The sequence below is a fragment of the Macrobrachium nipponense genome, chromosome 40 (assembly GCF_015104395.2).
Source record: "Macrobrachium nipponense isolate FS-2020 chromosome 40, ASM1510439v2, whole genome shotgun sequence".
Taxonomy (NCBI): domain Eukaryota; kingdom Metazoa; phylum Arthropoda; class Malacostraca; order Decapoda; family Palaemonidae; genus Macrobrachium; species Macrobrachium nipponense.
In genome coordinates this window covers 43952628-43968913 of record NC_061101.1, presented here as the reverse complement: position 1 = coordinate 43968913, position 16286 = coordinate 43952628, and the positions used below count along the sequence as shown (strand labels likewise).

At 48.5% G+C, this 16286-nt stretch overlaps 1 protein-coding gene across 1 annotated transcript in view; it reads right to left on the bottom strand.

Moving 5' to 3' along the window:
• Positions 1–16286, bottom strand: part of LOC135212123 (uncharacterized) — a 107801-nt gene that overhangs the window by 67164 nt on the left and 24351 nt on the right. The window lies entirely within an intron of this gene.

Below are 16286 nucleotides of genomic sequence, written 5' to 3'. Positions count from 1 at the left end.
AACGAACTCTGATAACCCTTGATATCAAGCTTTTAGGCCAGGGGTTGGATGGGTTTTCGTTCTTCGCTAAGAACGAGGGGCTCAGCGAACACACCGCATTGTGTTCTCTGAAACCCACTGTTTACTCATAGCTTGGATTTCGCTAACCCTCTTAGCTGTTGCCAAACAGCGGTTAGGAAAATAGCTTTCCTAGTTACATCTTTCAAAGAGGCAGCGTGCATGCAGGCTCAATGGGGCTGACATTAAAAACTTTAAGACAACATCTAAATTCCATGAGGGAATCTTGTCTCGTGGAGCTTTTGATGTTTCAAAAGGACCTCAATAGATCGTGAAGATCTTTATCATTTGATAAATCCAAGCCTCTGTGTCGAAAGACCGTTGATAGCATACTTTTGTAGCCTTTAATCGTTGACACTGAAAGTTTGTCTATCTCTCTAAGATGTAAGAGAAAATCAGCAATCTGGCTCACAGGTCGTGGAGGAGAAATATTTTGCCTTCTACACCAACCTCTGAGACAGCCCACTTCGATTGGTAGACAGCTTGGGAAGATGTTCTTCTAGCGCTGGCAATAGCTCTTGCCACCAATTCTTGAAAAACCTCTCGCTCTGGCCAACTTTTGGATAGTCTGAATGCAGTCAGACTCAGAGCGGAGAGGTTTCCGTGATACCTCTCGAAGTGGGGCTGTCTGAGTAGATCGATTTTTTCTGGAAGTGTCCTTGGGAAATCTACCAAAAATGACATGGCCTCTGTGAACCAGTCGCTTGCAGGCCAAAAGGGGGCGATCAACGTCATTCTTGCTCCTTCCGACGCCGCAAACTTCCTTATTACCTCTCCCAGGAGTTTGAATGGAGGAAAGGCGTAGAGATCCATCCCCTTCCAACTTCCAAAAGCATGGCGTCTATTGCTATTGCTCCTGGGTCTAGAACCGGAGAGCAGTAAATAGGAAGCCTCTTCGTTTTTGCTGTCGCGAAGAGGTCCACCAGTGGGCGTCCCAAAGTTTCCACAACTCCTTGCAGATCTCTGGATGGAGAGTCCATTCGTTTGGAAGCATTTGATGTCGACGGCTGAGGAGATCCGCACGAACGTTCTGCTGTCCTGAAACGAACCTCGTTAGAATCGTTACATTTCTCAGCTTCGCCCAAAGTAAGAATTTCCCTCGTTATCCTGAACAGGGAGCGAGATAGAGTTCCTCCTGTTTTTTGAGATATGCGAGCGCCGTGGTGTTGTCCGAGTTGACTTGTACAATTCGTCCCACAATCCTCGACTCGAAGCATTGAAGTGCCAAACGAATCGCCTCTAGCTCCTTGAGGTTTATGTGCCAGGACCTCTGTTCCCCTCTCCAGAGGCCTGACACTTCTTCCTCCCCCAGTGTTGCTCCCCAGCCCGTCATGGACGCGTCTGAGAACAACACTAGGTCTGGGCTCAGAACTTTGAGGGACATCCCTTCCGATAGCTTGACGGGATCAGACCACCACTTCAAATGCTCTTTGATCGATTGAGGGATTCTCAAATCTCGTCTAGGTCTTTCTTGTTCTTCCAGTTGTCTGCTAGGAAAAACTGAAGCTGTCTGAGGTGCAGCCTTCCCAGAGAAACAAATTTCTCCAGCGAGGAAATGGTCCCAGCAGACTCATCCATTCCCTCGCCGAGCATATTTCCTTCTCTAAGAAGACCGATACTTTCTCTAAGCATTTTAGCTGACGTTCTATGGATGGAAATGCTTGAAAAGCCACTGAATCCATCTGAATCCCCAGATACACGATGGACTGTTGTGGGAATCAGATGGGACTTCTCGAAGTTGACCCCAAGAAGGCCCAGGTCCTTCGTCAGCTGTAATGTCGTATGTAGGTCCTCCAGACACTGTTACCTTGACGTGGACCGGATCAGCAATCGTCTAAATAGAGAGATGGAGCCATCTTGACTACATCTTCTTTCGCATCAGAAGCGTGAATATCATAGGGGCTGTACTCAGCCTGAAACAGAGAGCTCTGAATTGGAAGACCTGTCCTTTCAGAACGAATCTGAGGAACTTCCTGGACCGAGGATGTATCGGAACATGGAAATAGGCATCTTTGGAGATCCCAAGGACACATCCAATCTCCTGGTCTCAGGGAAGCTAAAACAGACTGTGCAGTTTCCATCTTGAATTTTATTTTCCTTACAAAAAGATTCAGCCTGCTTACGTCTAGGACAGGTCTCCATCCTCCCGAGTGCTTCGGAACAAGGAAAGCCTGTTGTAGAAGCCTGGAGAGTTCCGTGACACGACTCTTTCTACTGCTCTCTTTTCCAACATCTGATCCAAAGGTCTAATAAGATCTGTTGCTTTGAATCCTGATAAGAGGGCGAAAGGTCTACTGGTTCTATGCTTAATGGTGGTTTCGATAGAAACGGGATTTTGTAACCTTTCTCGATCACTTCGAGTGACCAAGAGTTCGCCCCTCTTATCCTCCATGCTTCGGCGAATAGAGCGAGTCTCACCCCGACTGGTGTCTGGAGGGCCCGAAAAGTCATTTCTTTCCCCTGTTTTTGAGGGGGCTCTGCCCCTAGGGAAACTCCTCCCTCGAGCAGCACTCTTGAAGAGCTCTTCCACGAAAGGGCTTATAATTCTTCCTAGAAGCTTGCGTGGTTCTTGAAGACATCTGATCAGGCAGGACGTTTCGAAGACCGAGACATAAGTCCTGCGTCGCTCGTTCTTGGAGATTTACTGATAAATCCTTTACCATCGATTGTGGAAAAGATGAGCAGAAAAGGGAGCGAACAACAATTCTGCTTTTTGCGCTGGCGACACTGACTTAGCTGTGAAGCTACAGAAGAGTGCGCGTTTCTTCAGGACTCCCGACGCAAAATGTGATGCCAGTTCGTCGGAGCCATCTCTTACTGCTCTGTCCATGCATGACAAAATACTCGCTAAGTCCTCCAATGAGATGGAATCTGGGCTTCTAGACTGAACATCCAAGACGCCCAAACCCAAAACACAATCTAGAAAGTTAAAAACTTCCAAAGTTTTATAAAGGCCTTTGAGATGGTGATCTATCTCCGACATTGTCCACGAAACTTTCGCTGATGCCAGGTAAGATCTTCTAGGAGCTTCCACTAAGTTGGCGAAATCCCCTTGGGCGGAAGCGGGGATTCTCAACCATGCTTCCTCTTCTGTCTCGTACCACTATTCCCCGATCTTCCACTAAAGCCTGTGGGGGGAAGTGCAAAAGAAGTCTTGCCTTTGTCTTTTGGATTCCATCCAATCATGGATTCTTTAAAAGCCCTTTTAGTCGAGAGCGAGGTGGCCATTTTGACAAAATTTGGAGTCTTCCTTGCTTCGAAGAGGTTAGTTGCGAAGGTGGAGAGAGAGGAACTGGAGCTCGGAACTTCTCGGGAACAAATCTTTTAAAAGACGAGTCAAAGTCTTACTAATCCACAGAGGATGAGGTTGTAGGATCCTCCTCCTCTTCCGAAACAGCCTCGCTTGACGATTTATTTTCTAATGGAGACATAGCCTTATTCTGCATTGAACGAGAAGAAACCAAAGTTTCACCTCCCTTTCGAACCGTAGGTTTTGTGTTTGAAATCAATTTTGAAGAGGAGAGTCTGCTATGTTCCCCTAACCTTGACCTTCTCTCCGAATTTTCCAAAACTGACGTCATACGATTTCTCTTGACGAGCACTGATGATTGTAGTTCCTACTACCTTGAAGCATATGGCGCTTAACCTTCTGACTAGCGACCTGTTCTTCTTCTCAGGGTGACTTTATGCATCGACGCCTAGCGCCCTCAAAGCGTCCTCATTTGCGCCTGGAAAGCGTCCTCATTTGCGTCCTGGTAAAGCGTCTCATTTGCGTCTGGAAAGCGTCCTCATTTGCGTCCTGGAAAGCGTCACTGGAAAGGGCTGGACCGCGTACTGATATGGAGGACGACGAGCGTCCTTACTAGCACTACGCCTCGCGTCCTCAAAAACGTCCTCCATATTCATCTTCATATCCTTCTTCTGAACTAATATCGTGGGTCTGAAGTCTCTCCAGCCGACGTTTCCGACCCGAGCGTCCGAGAAGCGTCCTTACGAGCGTCCTGGTTAGCAAAGCGTTTGTTTTTGTTGAATATTCTCTTCCTGTAAGTCAAGATCAATTCCTCCCAATTTTATTTCTGAGCGATCCTTCTGAACGTTCTTACGACTCTGGGAAAAGACGACGCGGCCGCCTGTGCAGCACCTATTGTCTTTTTTCTTTACCGCCAATACTTCTAGAGACTCTCTCAGCAGGACTGCTGCGCGTTCCTGATTGAGTCGATGAGGTCTAGAAGGCGACGGATCAGACGAAGACGAAGAACGAAGAGAAGCCGCAGGAGAACGTCTAGATTTCTTGACGGGTAGCCAAAGATCTTTTTTACGCTAAACGTGATCTTTCTCTTTCTTTGGCGAAAAACTTATCCAACTGTTGACGAATCGCTTCGAGAGTCTTTTTTGATGGTGAAGAACCATATGATGGAACTGAACCTTTGAGAAGAAGATGGGCGAGGGACGCCTTCTTCCTTCTCTCCCCGGACTCGAATCAGGACGCTCAGAAAGCGTCCTAAATCTCTGTGTGCGGGGGGATACTGTCTTCGAAGTCTTCCTGAGAAGACCGAAGCGTAAATCGAGGCGGAGGACACTCTCGATCTCCCGATGAAGCGTCCTCCTTCCATCATACCTTTCCTAAGAGGGCGAGAAAGACGATGGCCGCCAGTGCGACGTCTTACGTCTTCCTTACCACTCTCACTTGGAGAGGCTGCGTACTCTTCGTAAGACCATTTCCTAAGAGGGCGAGAAAGACGATGGCCGCCAGTGCGACGTCTTACGTCTTCCTTACCACTCTCACTTGGAGAGGCTGCGTACTCTTCCGTAAGACCTTTCCTAAGAGGGCGAGAAAGACGATGGCCGCTTGTGCGACACCTTACGTCTTCCTTACCACTCTCAGTCGGAGAGGTCTTCCGAGATTCCCACCCACGGTGAGGTGAGGACGTCTCGGAGGAAGAGAAGCATTCCTTCAAGATTCGAGCTTGCGCGCGATCTTTGGCAGCCTGGGATGCGTCTTCAGGATCTGGCCGAAGGGACGCCAGCCAGACCGGTGTTTAATTCCCGTAACCTCCTTCGGCCTTCGACATGTCCATTCCCTGTGTTCTGGGAGTCCGACAGAGGTCTCAACCTGGAGGCATTATAGGACCGATCTGACGCCCTCCACTTCACTAGGGGCACTAACATTATCACTACACTTTTGCACATTAGATTGTAGCACTTTCATTTTCGATTCAAGGTTCGAATCGATTCTAAAATAAAATGGTAGAAAGGGCATTCCCTTCGGTAACAATCACTTCCTTATCTGAAGGAGAAATTATAGGGTTATGCGTAGCATGTTCTACATTTATGTTAGATTGAGCAACTTTACTTTGACTTTTAACAGAAGCACTCCTGGAGGAAGACCTCCTAATTCTGTCACGCTCAAGTCTACGAATGTAAGATTCATACGCCTTCCATTCGACATCAGTTAACACTTCACATTCTTTGCACCTATCATCCAACAAGCAAACATGCCCTCTACAATTCACACACACTGTGTGAGGATCTACCGAGGCTTTTGGTAGCCTCACCTTACATTCTTCTACACCACACACCCTGAAACTAGTAGAACTAGATCCAGACATCTCAATTCTAAGAAAAATCAAAGCCAAAATCAAAATCCAAACCACAATAGCGTATGCCAAATCACTCAAGCCAAGTCCGAAACCAAAAGACAATCCAAAATACTCAAGTGACAATGAAGTTTTCGAAATCCTAAGCGGAGGTCTGTAAACAGATGTTTTTTACGACCGGCGACAGAAGAAAATCTGAATAGAAAATGGGAATGGTTCCCGGTATCCGCCTCCCAGCGGCGGGAATGGGTACTAACCACCTAGCCGACCACTGCGTTTGCCGGGAGTTTTGAAATTCTGTCGGTCGTCAGAGAATACAGCTATATATATATCTCGGCAGTAAGTGTCATGAACAAAATGTATATTAGAAGACAAAACTCAGATTGTCTAAAGAAAGTCATACTGCATCATCGCAGAGGCCGCTGGGGAAGGTGCAAAGGAACAGAATACTGCAGACGTCAGTAAAAGCTGGCGAGAATTTGCCACGTCTTGCTACGCATCAATCTTCTCCGTGATCAAACCTCATGAAAAGGACTTCACAGAGGACCTCCTCCTATCTCCTTCAGATGCCTTGTCCCAAGGAACAGCGACATTGATCTTGGCACCTGAAGAATAGCCATTCCTGGCTTTCAAAGGTGGGTCTGAGCCACCAATGCGGCTCAGCCCCTTCTCTCGCCCTGCGCCACTATATTGATGGAGAGAAGACTACCTATCACTAACTGTGGTTGCACAACCTCTCTTGGAGGTTGTACACTTGGAGAGACCCATATACGAGTACCCAGCGCAGCCCTGGTTCCATGAGCAACACCCTTGGAACCAGAGACAAGAGAATGAACCTGGGTTCGAACTCCTGGGGCTCCCAAGACACTATATTCTGGGGATAACATCCAGATTCCCACTCCGAAAGGAGCAGGTGAGCTGAAGAGACAACCAATTGCTCCCTCCCCAGGGAAAGGATCCAGACCCTTAGAAGTCTCAAGGCAAGACTCCTTAGGGGGCAGAATTACCTTCCTCTTCTTAGGTTGTGGAAGCCTTCGACGAGGGAGGTTAGGAGGCATCAGATGACGAAGATGAAAGACGATGACCTCCATGAAAAACTTGCTGCAACACGGGAAGGGAGGGTGCTATGTCATGGCAAGGAACCGCACCAATCAAGAGCAGAGAGTTCATTCGTTAGAGCCGAGCACTCGGCTCGGCAGAGCCGTCTGGTCGAGCCGAGTCGAGTGAGCTCCAAGAAGAATAAAGAGGGATTTTGTGTCTGCTGTCCTATGTGTTCGGACCCTAAGGTCCAAGACACGAGGACAGTGCTTGACCGTTCAATAGAAGGTGTTGCATGCAGTTCCCAGCTGTGCATAACTCCAAACCAGACTGAAGAACGAACTCATATGTACTAATAAAGGCTTGTCTCTCTATCCAAGCACTCGAGATAGTGAGCGCTCAGCCAGCGCTAGAATTCATAAGAATTCCCACGCTTGGCAAAAGAACACGACTCTTGTAAGACAATAATTGGGCGAGCCTTGTCTCACCCTGGTACTCAGCAATACGATAAAGTTGAGCACTTGGTGAGCGCCAGCGAAACCAAGGGATCCAGGTGCTCGGGGAGACCCCCGATTATTGTAATAATTATCGGGAATGCCCGTTGCCCGTGTTTGGAAATCACAGACAACCAAATCACTCTGTGAACACCAGACATTCCAAGGAATTCAATGGCTTAGCGAGACTCCAAATTTTTGTAATAACAGTTACCAGGGATGTCTGTCTCACCCAAGCGTTTGGAAATTAATAGAAAACCACAACACTTTCAGAATGCCAGAAATTCCAAGGCATTCGGCGAGATTTCTGGGTATTGCAGTAACAATTATTAGGAATTCTCATCTTGCCCAAGTGTTTGCAGATCATAGAAGACCAAAACACTCGGAGAGTGCTAGAAATGCCAAAGAATTTAAGCGCTCGGTGAGATCTCCGAATTTCGTCAGTTGAGGAGGAACAGGCATAAAAACCAGTCCTAAATGCAAGCATTCAAAACTGGAATGAGGGTACAATTCAACAGAATATGCACTCGAGGCTCCCAAAATGCAAGAACCCATAGGGGACTGTGAATTGAAATCCATCCAAAGAACAGAAAAAGCCAGGGAGATCATTGTCTCCAGATTTGACAGATCCTTCCTCAATGATGTGAACGTACAGCAGGTGGGACCCTAAGATCCTTCCAGGAACGTAGTCCCCGATGCTGAATCCCTAGGGAGAGCACTCTGCAGAATTCCTCCTATTCACCTCACCCCTCCTGGTGTAGCCATAGGAAGTAGAGGGAAAAGGTGAGGAAGATTGGATGCTCTCGCGCCCCTTGCCACCAGAACTAGCAGAAGCGAGTCGCAGGCAGCCATCAACCTGTGGTGATGGCTGCGACGCAAGTCTAGAAAAGCATTATCGTCCTGGAGAAACGCTTTCCCCGTTTGCCGCCACCAGAGACCGGTCGGTCACACGAGCGGGACCATGGTCTGTGTGAGGTTGACTGGAGAGGGTCGGTACGTCCTCTGACGCATTCAAGTCCTCGTCGGGGCCAAAACTCTCAAGAGGGACTGAATGAGGGACCCCCTATTGGTCTCACTTGGTGGATGGTCCCGTGGGACCGTCACGTCAACCCTTGATACGAGCAATCACCGCGAGAGCGATCACCGACAAGGCATGAGTCACCTGAGCAACTCACTCCTTTCTTCCACTCTGTGCCTGAGTCGTGACGGTGAGCAAACGCAGCGTCACCAACTCTAAATACACACGATTCCGTATATTTACGTACATTAGGGGAAACTCACGAACGACATGGAACTACTCTTAGGGGAGGGCAGAACCTCTAGGACTAGCAGCAAGAAGTGCGAAACCGAAGTTTGCGCTTCAACGGTTCCCAACATGCTAGGCCCTGGGGACAGCGTGACGGTTCCTTTTCCCGAAGGAACAGGCGAGCCAGCGGAAGACCCAACTTCCTCCTTCAGTTCCAGGAGGCAGACACTTAGAAGTCCCTTGATGAGATCTTTAGGGGGGAGAGACTATCTTCCTCCTTCTTGGCAGAGAGCATTAGAAGTCAAAGGGGTGCAGGATGAAAAAAATGATATTGTTAAACTACAATAAAGTTTTGTACATACTTACCTGGCAGATATACTTAGCTATAGTCTCCGACGTTCCGACAGAATTTCAAATCTCGCGGCACACGCGACAGGTAGGTCAGGTGGTCTACCTTACCCGCCGCTGGGTGGCGGGCGTATGAACCAATCTATCTCTCCAGCCAGATTTTTTCTCTTTCACCTGTCTCCTGAGGGGAGGCTGGTGGGCCATTAGACGTATATATCTGCCAGGTAAGTATGTACAAAACTTTATTGTAGTTTAACAATATCATTTTTGTACATGAACTTCCCTGCCAGATATATACTTAGCTGATTGGCACCCTTGGTGGAGGGTAAGAGACAGCTAGTAATAAGAGAGATAAGAAACAACTGATGTTGTAGGATATAAATAACCTTGGTTCTTACCTGTTCAGGCGAGAAGACTTTCATTGATATTATCTCTGAGTCTGCGTGCCTGGAGAGCTACAGCTAGGACGTGACCTGATGCTGAAAGACTCTCGGATCTACCACTGGGATATGTGATCCCTTTGTGTGGTAGAATCCAAGTCGGATCCTGTTAAAGGGAGTTCGTCCCTATCTTAACAGGTCCTAACCACTACTACTGCAAGGAGCCACACTCATCAGACCACCTAACCAAACTACTAAAGATTAGTATTACGACCTAAAGAGATGCCTTCATGCATCCTCTTTAAGGCAACCACAACAACAAATACAAGGGGGAAAAATTTATACTACTAAACAGGATGAGTTCCAGCTCCCTGCCCCAGCACTGAATCCGCAGATACGTACGGGCCAAGGCGAAGCATTTTCGTAAGTGATTCTCACATCACGTAAGTAGTGGTTCGCGAACACTGACTGACATCTCCAGAATGTTGTCTCCATCAGATTTCGCACGGACTATTCTTGTTGAAAGCAAGAGAAGTTGCTAGGCTCTCACTTCGTGTGCTTTCACTTTAAGAAGCCTAAGATGTTCTTCTCTGCAGGATCCGTGTGCTTCTTTGATGAGGCTTCTCAAGAAGAAGGACAATGCGTTCTTCGACAATGGACGAGTAGGGTCTTTTACTGAACACCACAGGACCTCTCGGTTGGCTTTCAGTTGCTCTTTTCTTCTAAGGTAGTATTTCACCATTCTCACTGGGCAAAGAGTTCTCTCGGGTTCTTCTCCTACCAAGAAGATAACCCACGAATCTCGAAGTTCTTGGGCCATGGACTTGATGGGTTCTCATTCTTTGCAAGAAAACCAGGAAGGAAAGAGCAAATGAGAGAGTCCTCCTTAAAAACCCACATTACCATCAATCGCCTGAAGCTCACTCACTCTTCTGGCGGAAGCTAGAGCCATCAAAAACAGAGTCTTCCTGGTAAGGTCTCTGAATGAGGCTGAATTAGGGGGTTCAAAACCTAGAGGACCCAAGGAATTGAAGGACTACATCCAAATTCCAGCTAGGTGTCTTAGGATACTGCATTTTCGTTGTATTAAACGACCTAATAAGGTCTGTATGTCCTTATCTTCCGATAAGTTGAGGCCTCTGTGCCTGAAGACATTCGCCAACATACTACGATAGCCTTTAATCGTCGAAACGACTAAGCCCACATTCTTGTCTTAAGAATAAAAAGAAGTCTGCAATTTGATTCACAGAGGTACTGGAAGAGGAAACGTTATTCCTCTTGCACCATCTTCTAAGACATCCCACTTCGATTGGTACACTCGTAATTGTGGAAGACCCTCCTCGCTCTAGCGATTTGCCTTAGCAGCTGCTGACGAAAAGCCTTTCGCTTCTGACCAGTTTCTGGGACAGTCTGAAGCCAGTCAGACTGAGAGCGGGGAGGTTTTTGTGGTACCTGTCGAAGTGGGGCTGTCTGAGTAGATCGCTCCTTAGAGGAAGCGATCTTGGAAAATCCACTAGCCTTCCAGCACCTCTGTGAACCAATCTTGTGCTGGCCAAAAAGGGAGCTATCAAAGTCATCCTCGCGGAATCTGACTCTGCGAACTTTTTTAACGTCAACCCAGAATCTTGAAGGGGGGGAAACGCGTATACATCGAGTCCTTTCCAATCGAGTAGGAGAGCGTCTATCCCTATTGCTCCTGGATCCGAGATGGGAGAGCAATACAGATCCAGTCTTTTGTTTTTTGAAGTTGCAAACAGGTCTAAGAGAGGCCTGCCCCACAACTTCCAAAGGTCTGGCAAACATCTTGGTGCAGAGTCCACTCTGTGGGAAGGACCTGATCTTTCCTGCTGAGGAGATCTGCCCTTACATTCCTTTCTCCCTGTACGAATCTGGTGAGAAGTTTTATCCCCCTTTCTTCTGTCCACAGAAGAAGATCTCTTGCTGTTCGTACAGAGAGATAAGGAAGCGTCCCCCCCTGTTTCTGATGTATGCCAGAGCCGTGGTGTTGTCCGAGTTTATTTGCACAACTGCTCCTGTCACATCTGACTCGAACTCCTTCAGAGCAAGCCACACGGGCTATTAGTTCCTTCCTGTTGATGTGCCAGGAAGACTGGTCCCCCATCCAGGTTCCTGGACACCTCCTTGGTTCCCAGAGTTGCCCCCAACCTGTTTCCGACGCATCGGAGAACAACACCAGGCTGGGTTTCTGGGATTGAAGAGGCAGTCCCTGCGGAGAACTTGTTCGGGATCCGCCCACCATGCTAACTCCTTCTTGATTTGACGAGTAATTGACAGGGAGAACTTCAAATCCTGAGAAGGACGACTCCAATTCCGATGAAGAAAGAATTGGAGCGGTCTCAGTGCAACCTTCCTAGGAAAACAAATTGCTCCAGTGAGGAGAGCGTCCCAGCAGACTCATCCACTCCCTCACTGTGGCATACTCTTTCCCTAAGAAGGTTGTTACTTTTCGAGTCCCCTGGCTATCCTCTCCTGTGACGGAAAAGCCCGAAAACTCAGAGAGTTCATCCGGATCCCCAGATAAACGCACTCTTGAGCGGGAATCAGACTTGACTTCTGCAGATTGACCAGAAGTCCTAAGGAATAAGTCAAATCCAGGGTTTTCTTCAAGTCCTTCAGACAACGATCTCTGGAATTGGCCCTTATAAGCCAATCGTCGAGATAGAGCGAATCCTCACCCCTTCCAGGTGAAGCCATTGTGCCACATTCCTCATGATGGCCGTAAAGACTTGGGGGGCCGTGGAGAGGCCAAAAACACAGGGCCCTGAATTGGAAGATTCTTCCCCCCATCATGAATCTTAGAAACTTCCTCGAGGAAGGATGGATTGGTACGTGGAAGTAAGCGTCCTGTAAGTCCAAGGACACCATCCAGTCCCCTGGACGGAGTGCTGCTAACACCGAGGCAGTGGTCTCCATCGTGAACTTCTTCTTTTCGACGAAGAAGTTCAGGGCGCTTACATCCAACACGGTCTCCATCCCCCTGAGGATTTCGGAAACTAGGAACAGGCGGTTGTAAAAGCCTGCCGAAAGATGATCTGCCACTAGTTCGATCGCCTCCTTTTCCAGCATCTGATCTACCGCTAGTCGGAGGGCTTGATTCATGATGGGGTCCCCCCTGTATCTGGCCGTCAACTCCCTCGGGGTATTCGTCAAGGGAGGAGGCTCGAAGAGAACGGGATTAGATAGCCCTTCCTCAAAATTGACAGGGTCCAGGCATCTGCGTCTTTCTGGGCCCAGGACTTCTGCAAACTGTAAAAAGCCTGGCGCCTACCAGTTGTCTGAAGGACTTGAGTCTTACTTGGGAGGTTTGATTGACTTCGTAAAAGTCCTCCCTCTTCTGTTTGGTTTCCGACCTCTGAACGAAGAGGATCTAGAGGTAGATGCCCCTCGAAAGGGTTCCTGAGAGGTCGGCTTAGCTTTCTTTGTCTTAGTCTGGAAGGTAGGGCGCGGGTTTCCTTGCAGACTGTGCTAGAAGGTCCTGCGTAGCTTGGCAGAGAGAGCCTTCGAAATGTCTTGAACCAGGTGTTTAGGAAACAGCTGTGTAGAGAGAGGGGCAAAAAGCAAAGACGATCTCTGAGCATGTGAGACCGACTTTGTTAAAAATGAGCAAAATACTGATCTTTTCTTCAAGACCCTGCTCCAAACAGTGAAGCTATTTCGCTGGCCCCATCTCTCACCGATTATCCATACAGGATAAGGACACAATTCAAATCCTCCGGAGAAAACGTGTCCGGTCCTTGAGTTTTCTTGGCTAGGACTCCGAGGGACCAATCGAGAAAGTTGAAAACTTCCAAGACTCTAACATGCCTTTTAGAATGTGATCCATTTCATTCATTGCCCACGTTTGTTCTGGCCGAATTCAAAGCTGATCTTCTAGTGGCGTTCTACTAGTGCGAAAAATCTGCGGTCAGCTGACGACGGAAGGCCCAGTCCCAAGGGTTCTCCTGTCTCATACCAAAATCCTGTCCTTCCTGAAAGCTTCGACGGAGGGAAGGCAAACATTGTTTTACCCGTTCCTTCCTTTTAGTGCGCATCCATGAACCGAAACTCTTGAGCGCTTTCTTCATAGAAAGAGTCGGCTTCATTCTCACACACGAAGATCCTTTCGTTGCTTTCGCTGTGGAGAACAACGAGTGTGGAGAAGGAGGAGCAGTAGGGCTCAAAGACTCTCCGAACTCCTGAAGGAGAAGCTCTGTGAGCTTCTTGTACGAAGAAACTGCTGCCGATGTATTAGTTTCTTCCTCAGAGGCTTCCTGGTCTTCTTGAAGAGGAGAACGAGGAAGAGGAGAACGAGGATGAGGATCCTTATGAGAATCCTTAGATGATTTCCTAGCTGGGGTACAGTGCGATGAAGGAGACAAACGTCTTGAAATGAGGAGAAGATTCCAAAGTAGAGCGGCGTACAGGAGAACGACGAGTTGTAAAAGACGGACGCTTATCCGAAAATTCTTGTCTAAACTCGCATTCCTTCCTAAGTGCAGACAAACTCTTAACATCAAAAGAGGAAGGACTCCTTTCTCTAGAAAGACCACGTCTATCCCTAGGGAAACTACGAGAGGGAGAGCGCCTGCTAAGATCCTGGCGACCGATCGTGAGAGAGCGGCTACTAGGCGCCGAGCGCCTATCTGTTACAGGGCGCTTAGTGGAATCCTGGCGCCTACCAAGCGGCGAAACGTTGCTAAAAATAGTGCGCCTTTCAGGAGCAGGGCGCTCGAGAGGCTCTTGATGGCTAGCCTCCGAAGCGGAGAGCGGCTTGCTACGCTCGAGCGCTAAACGGACAACAGGGCGTTCGGCGAGATCTTGGTCCTTACCGAGGGGAGAAACGTCTGTAAGGGCTCCGAGCGGCCCTAACAGAAGCAGGGCGCTTGAGGCGTTCTTGACTTCTAGCAAGAGGAGACCGATGAGGAGTAGGGAGTCTCGAGAAGCGAAGAGCGCCTACTAGGAGAACGAAGCAAACCGAGGATCAAGGTGTCTTTCTCCAGGCGAACAGCTACTAAAAGAATGACGCTTACCAGGAGCAGGGCTCCTACTAGACTCTTGATGTCTTACAGGTGAGGAGCGAACTCCATGCGATGAGCGCCTACCAGTCACGTTATCCGACACCCGACTATAGTAGTCGGAAGGAGAAGTGCGCCTACTTTCAGAAGGGTATTCCCTAGGTTCTCTGAGAAGACGAGGAGAAGAAAGAAGAGACGGCGACGACGAACCAAGTCTTCTATGACCTGAGCGACTCTCTCTTCTTGCACGAACTCTAGAAGAGGAGAAACAGAAGGGGCTGAGCGTCTACCCGAGGCAGGAATCCGATTTGAGGAAATATCTTCATAGTCCAAGGAGCGCCTATCCGTCGAATGGCGTCTCGACACCTCCGAGCGGGAGTGGTGTTCCTCTCGTGAAATGTTACGATGAGTAGAAGAATCCTCAAAAGAAGGAGAACGCCGATTACAAGGAGAGCGCTCTTCCGACGAAACGCGCTTCGATCTCTTGATCGGGAGAGACAAATCCTTCCTTCTACGCGATCTCGATGCCAAGGAGTCCGCCAAGGCTGTGATCTGAGCTTTGTAGGCCCGCTAGTACTCAAGAAGGAGAGTCCCCAGGATCTTCTTCCGAAGCAAGCTCAGCGCGAGGCGCGGGGAGAAGGAGGGGCGATCACCGGATCTCCTAGGCTTCTTTGCTTGCAAGGAAGCTACATCAGAAAAGTCTTCTGGGCTGGACGCTAACGTACTGAAGGGAGCCTCCGCAGCCCTCTTCAACGGGCGTGACGCCTCCTTAGAGCTCCCACCCACGCTTCGCGAAGGAGAAGAGATGACGAAAAACACTGGCGAAGAATATTCTTCTTCTTACGATCCAAGGCAGCCTGGGAGCGAACTTCAGGATCTGCCGAGGGGACGCTGACGGTGGGGGCTCTCCCTAGCCCTCCTGCGGCTTTCGACTTTCCTCCTCCACTGGAACTGGGGAGTCTGGAAGAGGTCTAGGCCTGGAGGCACTAAGGAGCCGGTCAGACGCACCCTCCACATCACGGGTACACTGCATTATCATCACTGACACTCTTACCTTGCTCAGTACGAAGATTCTTGTCTTCTTAGAACCACAAGGAAGCTTTTGAGGCCGCCGCCTCCGAAGACGAATCTACGGCTTCGGTGCGGGGAGCAGGAGCTGAGACCTGGGAGGAAGGTTCTAAAACTACATAATGTTAGTTTCATTCTCACCTCATTCTCGACCTGCTCGAGCTCCTTGAAGAAGCTTTACGTACCCTCATCCCTTTCAAGTTTCCTAATATAAGAAGAAAGAGCCTTATATTCATCTTCGTTCAAAACCTCACACTCTTGACACGGGTTACTAAACGAACATTCATTCCCCCCCCTACATTTAACACAGAAAGTGTGAGGGTCCACCGCAGCTTTTCGGTAACCTCACCTTACATCCATCGGTCACACATACTCTAACAAAACCGGAGTTTTGGAAACAGAATCAAAATCAGACATTCTACAGGAAATCCAGCGCAAAAGTCAATAACGGTCCACAATCAGCGTATGCCAAGCCAACATAGAGCGAATACGTCACCAAAATGTTCAAATCAATCTCCAGGCAAGCGAGAAATGAAGAAGATATCGGAAGAAACGACAACAGTTGTTATCGCTTCAGCGACAGAAAAAAATCTGGCTGGAGAGATAGATTGGTTCATACGCCCGCCACCCAGCGGCGGGTAGGTAGACCACCTGACCTACCTGTCGCGTGTGCGCGAGATTTGAAATCTGTCGGAACGTCGGAGACTATAGCTAAGTATATATCTGGCAGGGAAGTTCATGTACAAAAAATTATGATGATTCCGAATAGGAAGATGACAACACTTGACGAGCTCTCTTCCTCCTCGACTTCTCCAAATTCTGCAAGACTTCTTCTACAAGATGAGGTACATTTACCAACAGAAATAGAGTTAATATTCACAGGGCAGCAGCGAAGGCTTTGTCCAGTGACATAATTCCAGGATAGCAGCAGCAAATGAATATGATTTTCCAGTAGGGGAACAGTACACACACTCAAGGACCAATATTACGGCATGCTACAAGTCACAGGTATAATTCCAAGGTTAGGATAGTCAACACAAAGA